This window comes from Sipha flava, unplaced genomic scaffold (genome assembly GCF_003268045.1).
Source record: "Sipha flava isolate LNK unplaced genomic scaffold, YSA_version1 68_pilon_pilon, whole genome shotgun sequence".
NCBI classification, from domain to species: domain Eukaryota; kingdom Metazoa; phylum Arthropoda; class Insecta; order Hemiptera; family Aphididae; genus Sipha; species Sipha flava.
In genome coordinates, this window is record NW_020273608.1 from 714,910 (window position 1) to 722,772 (window position 7,863).

At 33.8% G+C, this 7,863-nt stretch overlaps 1 protein-coding gene across 4 annotated transcripts in view; it reads left to right on the forward strand.

Moving 5' to 3' along the window:
• LOC112691936 (transcription factor AP-2-epsilon) overlaps positions 1–7,863 on the forward strand; it is a 165,749-nt gene that overhangs the window by 105,773 nt on the left and 52,113 nt on the right. The gene's annotated exons all lie outside the window — the stretch shown is intronic.

A 7,863-nucleotide genomic window follows, 5' to 3' on the forward strand; every position in this document is an offset into this window, starting at 1 on the left:
GTTAGACGTTATATTATTATTATTACTCACTAGTGACGAATCGCGTCGATCGAAAGAATTGCGTTCTTCTGTTTACGAACCGGTGAAAGGGCAGCTTTGCACACACGAGGTCTCCCCCCCCCACTGTACCAGTACCATTCCGCGCTCGTTTATTCCAACGAAGAATTTAACTCATAAATTATTGTTTGAACACAGACGTTTACATAACTATATATAGTTGGTCTATCTATTTTTTTTATATATTAATAGGAGTTATAAACAAGCATCGCGTCAAAACGAATATTTAACGAGTGTGCTTACTATTTATATTTAGTTTTGTGAAAAGATGGAAAACTAGTCACGGCTAAAACTAAAATAATACTTAGGTTCATTCCGTTCCAAGAACGGTAGGTGTATACATGTAGTATTCTGGTTTACGGATGTTTCTAAGTAAAAGTGTAAAACATTAATGAGTGGGCAAAAGTAATTCTATTACATTAGAATGACTCGGAGACTTCAACCGCCATCGGTGATGATTTTACGTGTTTTCAAATCATTTTTATTGCATCAGCTAACCGTATAAGCCGGTTCGTCTTTAAAACGACGATGACCAGGGACGTGTCCAAAAATGTATCAAGGAGATCTATAACTCATACCCAGCGCAGATGTGTAGACAAAATTAAAAAGATCTGTATCCGAATAAATATTTAACACGTTTTTAAACGTTAAATATTAATATGAAAACCGGTAATTTTCAAGCTTAACGATGAAGGGATCTGCATCTAAACACCTCATTGCCCTTTTTTACACCCTTCGAAATGAAAATTGTATACGATAAATATTCAGTGAACGTCTCCATTCTATACGGTTATAAATAGATTTAAATTAAAATACTATTGATAGTCGTAGCGGAATCAGCATGTAGTTCTTGAAATTGGTCGAACGCCGTTGCGATATTGATTTGCTCATAAATGTATATGTACAGGAATAAATACATTCTCTGTACAATATTGGGTATTAATTCACTTTATGTATATACCAAGGAACTATTTGGTTCATACGTTTTTATAGTATTCGAGAGAATTCATAAAAAATGATAAACGTTTTTAAGGTCAGATAGTTTATAACTATTCCATTATTGCAATTATCGAATTGATTTCGTAGACAGAATTTTTATGCGTGATGGATGATGTGTACAATATATTACTGTCGAGACTATGTAGTTAGAGGAAAACACGGAAAAATAATATACTGGAGGAGAAATATATATTATTTCAAATAGTGTTTTTATTTTTTAATTGACAATTTAGGTCTTTGGAGTCTCCGCCCTTGTAGAAAGTCTGTCTCGTTAGCTTGTTGGTGCAAATATTCATCTGACAACGTCGATTTTGCTGTCCGACCATTAAATCGACTTATGTGTACACGAGCGTGGGGAAAGTTCCTGTTTTAAAATTCAGCGCCATTTATCAATACGACATCGCTGAGTATCAATGACCGTTCTGTGACTGTAACGGCAACGGACTGTCAAGGTCCCGAGATATATCGAATAAAATCCAATATAACTTACAGCAATCTCTGATAAATGTGAGGAATTCATTTTGATTGTCAAAATAAGCATACTTTCATAGTTTTTAATCTTTCCGTACTACAAACTGTTTTGTTATTAATAATCCATAAATGCAATTTACTTCTGACACTCGTTTAGTAAATCTAATGAAAATAAGTTAGATTCAGGCATTCAAAAATCATAAAAGGTACCAAGCATATTTTAATATGAAAATACCAAAAAAAAAAAAAATTCATTTTTTTATATTAACTTTATCATTTATCTTAGTGAAGCTAAGTTTATATTACAAATGAAATACAATTAATTTTTTAAATACCAAGCACATAATAGAAATTAAGTCATAGAGATTATAACATTGCGGTAGGTACATAAACTAGATAACTTCTGCAGTCTTTGCAATAGCAAATTAACAAAACAAGTAGTATTCGATTACAACATTTTATTTTATAGTAATTAATACTATATTTTAGTGGCGCCAAACCCTATATATAGGTAGGGCAGATGCCCTATCTCATAATATTTCAGTGGGGAGTGAGTTGGTCAAGTATCCAGTGATTGGGTCAACGTGTCATTGTCATTTTAATTTATAAACAAATACCTTTGGTAACAGGTGTGTACGCAAAAATATATTTTTTGAAGGAGTTTTAGGTTTTACATTTTCATACTTTTATAACATATGAACTACTTTTACTGTATAAAAACATATTTAATAATTATCTTGAATCTCGGGAAAGGGGGGTTAGCACTACTAAAATCCCCCTTGTACACGAGTCTGGTTTTTATAATACCAAATTCAATTATTATATATTACATCGCCTATCAACTCATATATTTATAATATAATTTTATTGATTTGAAAAACTTTATTTGAACCAAATATTTCTTATAATCTAATCCAACACAAGGCATATAGTTGATAATTACTAAACTCATTGCTGAGTATTTGCAGTAGTCGACGGTAGTAAAAATAAGAACATGCAATACTCATGATAGTTTTTAAATTTCAAACAAAAATTATCTTATTACATAAAATATGTTTTATAGAAATATTTGCATTCGTCGAGTACGTTTGTAGCGACATAATATTTATTATAAAGGCAAGTGAGACGCTACGGTATATATTATAATATACGCGTACCAAACATTTGTGCCTCACCTGTGCATTAACAATCATTTAATCGAACACCGTATAATTTAAAAATGACACGGTCTTTAAATCTGTTATTATTTTTCCGTATATCATGAATCCATCGCGCTCACGTTTATATTCCCACATCCATTCCAATATAATGGTATAACCTCTAAACAGTGAAATCGACCCGAGTGACCTTTGTTTTGCGCGACCGCGGTCCGAAAGACTTCCATCGTGTCATATTTAGTCATCTCTCTTGAATCGATGTAACTGTACGTTCCATTACGGTCCATTATATTAAAGCGTCGTCTGCGCGCGCGTATAATTAACGTACCGCAAAGAGACGACGGCGTAGCGCTAAATGCGAGACGATGAATACTATTTGTACGTTGATTGGTGAAAAAAAAAAAATTGAAAATAAAAATAGTGGAAAAAGATACGCGGGAGCAACAGGACAACCGGTAGGAACAGAAAGATATACAGCGCATTCCGAGTGAGCCGGGGGAGTGAGTACGTATCTGGAATTTAGAAAGCACCGCGCCGTGATGCACACTGCGATCGGCGGAAAAACTCGATGGCCGCATAAAATATTATAACGCAATGGTACGTGTAAGCGCAACTTTGACTGCGAACACCGCGCGCGTTTGGAAACAATGTCGGCCGTTGCCGAATTTCGGTCGATCCGTTTTATATTACCGCTGGTAACGGTAGTATCACTCCGTGCGTTCGGTAACACGACATTCTACGAATACATTTAATGCACGGAATTCAAAATCATATTATTCTGTTGATTTGTTTTTTTTTCTCTCTCCCCCCCTCCCCGTCCTATTTTCGGTTCTCTTTGAAAACTGCCGTTCTGAAAGCTACTTTTTTCTTTTACTCTTTTTTTTTTCTCTTCTTTTCGGCTTCATGTTTCGATTACGGAAAAATGGCACAGGAATCTTGGACGTCTGCTACGTTTTATTATCGCTGTCGATGACGACGAGGAAACCCAAAAGCACAGTAATATATATATATATATATATAACATAGAATCCCAAGAATGCGAAAAACAACGATACTAACCAATTGTTACCACGGTAATTAACGGATTGCTGTTCTCGTGCCGTATAATACTTGTACTAATTCTTTAGATGCGTGTACAATGCATTTGTTTACCATTACGCGTACGTGATGAGCTTCGGCACGCAGGATTATTTAACGAGTAACATAATGTATAGGATAAGTTATACCATTCTATCAGTTTGTTGCAAAATATTTTCGTGAGCATATTGATGAAACACAGGGCCGATGTGATGGTAAGGCGACTCAGGCGATCGCCTAGGGCGCCATTTTCAGGGGAGCGCTAAAATTGTTTTTTAAAATTTTGCACATGTCAGTAATATTATTTTTATTTTTTTTTTAATGTAAAGTACTTATAACTTTGTATTGAAATATTGATAATAGTTATGGTTATTTCGTTTAGCAGTATATTAAAATAATATAAGTATATTTTAAGTATATTTACAATGGCTTAGCGTAGAATGTTTTATCGTATATGTTGCTATAATTCCCAAATATTTGTTATCGTTCAATCAGAATTGCGTCGAGCCGTTGTGACTCGTGACTAAACATTAGACGATAACAAATGATGTACAAGTTGAGCATAATATATCATTTTTTCCAAGTATAATGATATTACGGATTGTTGTATCAAAAAGGCGCTAGTTGGCATTTTGGCCTCGGGCATTATTTAGCTTAACGCCGGCCCTGATAAAACGCATTTGAAAGACGATCCGATGGTCGTCGTTAATGAATTTCGCGTTGCGCAAGTTAATAAACGATAAAAATTTACAGTAAAAAGTATTCGTACGTCCAATATGTATTGTAGTATTTTATACATTTTCTGAATTCACATTGAACTCCGATTCGTAAGACTATCGTCTTGTATACAATATTAGAAGTATTTAATTTTGCGTAACGAACGAGAGAAATACTTGTACGTTTCAATAGCATTAAATTGAATCTAATAAAATATTTAACAGTATATGCGACATGTATTACGATTAATAAACGTTATTACAAATTACTATAAAATACTGCCGATTGTAATCGTAAATTATCTATAAGAAATACTTGAGTAACGAACCTACTTTGGAACGCGAACTAATTGACCGATTAATAACTGTTTATACTACGTATTTTACACACCGCGAAAATTATAATTTCAAGTGCTTTAAAGGTGTAATTTATTAAACGAGTTTTTTTTTATTATGTAATCATATCGAGTTTGGTTAGATATTCTAGATTGTTGAATATAAAAACTGAATGATTTCTCAAATGTTAAAGTCAAAATATAAAATGACCTCATATTTTTGGAATTGATTTTGAATAAGATCGATAATTCCAAATGAGTAGGTATAGTATTATGTTTCTTCAATTTTTATTTATATTTTGTAAATATTCGAAAATTATGACGCTGTTTCAGAGGTCTTGTACTGTTGATAAAAATGCTTTAATTTATTGAACACTATTCATTCAGTATTTTTGTAAAAATGGGAAATTAATTCACGGTTTAATTGTTGTAAATATATCTACCCATTTATCCGTAGCCACGATTTAAATAATTTTTACCCTATATATAATTTATAAATACACATAATATTCAGCGTAGATATTATGCCATCAATAGTCGTGAAGCGTTATTTTTCATCGTAAAATCGCAGAGATTGCGAAGTGATAATAACGTTTCTAAAAACAACCCCTCTCCGTGATCCTGCAACAGACTTTCTTAAATTCTTTTGCGCATGGTGAATATTTATGTTATGCATATAATATTAATAATACGGTGTCGTTAATTATTTCATATGGATAATATTTAATCGATTCCGAATCCGACACTCAGCATAATATTAAAACGTGGTGTAGTATTTAAAAACAAATTATTAATAATAATGTTATATGAACGCATTTATTATAAACATACACGAGCCGCTACTTGTTATAAGATTTCCTCCGTCGTCCGCAATTATAATATAATACGGATTCGTTAAATACCGGTTTCCTCAAGGAATGTGAACCAGATTTTTGCTTAAATATTAAAATTTAATTCACATTTAACGCGTGCGTCAGTATATCTTATAAACGTTTATTTTTTTCGTCGATTTCTCTCAAAACGGACTACCGGCGAGCGCGTATATTTTTCTATTTTTTTTTTACCATCTTTCTATCTCGCTGAATCCTGACTCCGGTGACCCCGATCGAGGATACCACCTGTATACACACACACACACACACACACGCGCGCGCGCGCGTATATACATGTTCATACGCTTCGGGGGCCTGGCCTCTGGGTTCGCCTTAGGACAACATTCCAGACCACTCCGTACGCGCGCGCTCGCACACACGCACACACACGCAAACATATACACACACTGTAATGTAAATTTACACGTAAACGTACATACATGCACACGAACATACGCACAAACGCACACTTAAACGCACGCACCAACGTACTAGCATACACATATACACATGTATAAGTACATGAGTTTTTATAACCGGCTCGAAATATCCCGCCCACCTTACCATGGTCTAGCCGACAAAGCCGTTGCATCGCGTCTGTAGGCGCAAGTGAGCGCGAGCAGTGACGATTTTCGGGCCAGCCGAAGATCATCGATGATCGAAAAATTTTGACCTATCCCCACCGTCAACCGCACGCAGGCAAATTGAAACCGTTCAAAATCGGTCGGGGGAAAAAATACACGTACCCGCACAACTTTTCTTCTTTCACTTCGCGAATCGACTATAGTAAATATTTCACTATGTACGTATCATTCAAAACCTCAAAATAACTATTTAGAATTTTACCGTTTTTATATCCTAATAATTTTTAATATATTTTTAATTTTTGATTTTTTAAGTTTTTTTAATTTCTAATTTATACTATACATTAAGACGTAATCAAATCTGAAAAATCAATTATACACATCAGCAATATCAGCAAAAAATATTTACAAATTCGCCTAAACCACAGACCTATATTCAAGTATTTCTTATACACTTCGATAATTGTTTTATTAACACTGCGAGTATATTATCTATTCGCGGTTAGTAGCGGTATTATTGGTTATTAACACTAGATCGAGTAATATAAATTGTAACACAACAATAAAGATTAAGATTATATTTTTAAATTCAATTCAATCGGATAACAATGGTGAATCAGAAAGTCCTTCCATTAAAATATATTCATAGAAAAAATCTTTATTATTATGTAATTAAGTTTCTTTTCATGCGTAGATTTTTTGATTTTAGAAAATGGGTATAAAAAAAAGTAATTTTTAAATATGTAATGTATTGGACTTTACACAACCGTTTTTTCTAAAACTTATATACGTAATATTACATAGATATCCTTAGCATTTATTTTAATATTGATCGTGAGTAATATATTGTTGTGTGACCATGAAAATCGATCACTAATATTCACAGTTATTATTCACAGTTATTCACAGATATATAATATCATCGTAGTACAGACGAAAATAATGATCGTGTTCACGTGTTATGTATTGGTAAATAGGTACTTGTACGCGGTGGTGTAGACGCGCGGGTGTAACGACCGTTTGCACCGCGTGAGGGGATGGTTTTTCTATACGTTCGCATTGAAGTGAGTTAATTTACTATATTGTGTAACGACGCTATGATAATCACTTCTGACGGTGAATAGTGGATAGTTTTCCGTACGAGAATATAACATTGTACAATTTGAAAGTTTCGCTGTTTCACACTTTTCAAACCCATAAGCTAAAACGCGACCGCGGTAATGAAACTGGAGTCCCAATGATTCAATCGGATTGGGTACAGGCAGGTGGTGTAGTGTGTGTATACTGTACACTGTTCGACCAAGTCTTTTGTCGTCATTGATCTAAATATTATTATTAATCCATAATATTTTCACATGGCCGCCCTCACAATAAACGTGCGCACACGCGCACGCACAGGTATGGTATTATTATATAAATTACGTTTCCTACATGGCCGAGAACCATTGTTTCAATAGATTTTCGTTGCACAGGAGCCCGTGCGATCTCCGTACGTCTGAAGCCATTGTATTATACGGTCGTATAGTACTCGTCGTCGTCGTCGTTGTTATTATTATTATTATTATTATTATTATTATTATTATTATTATTATTAT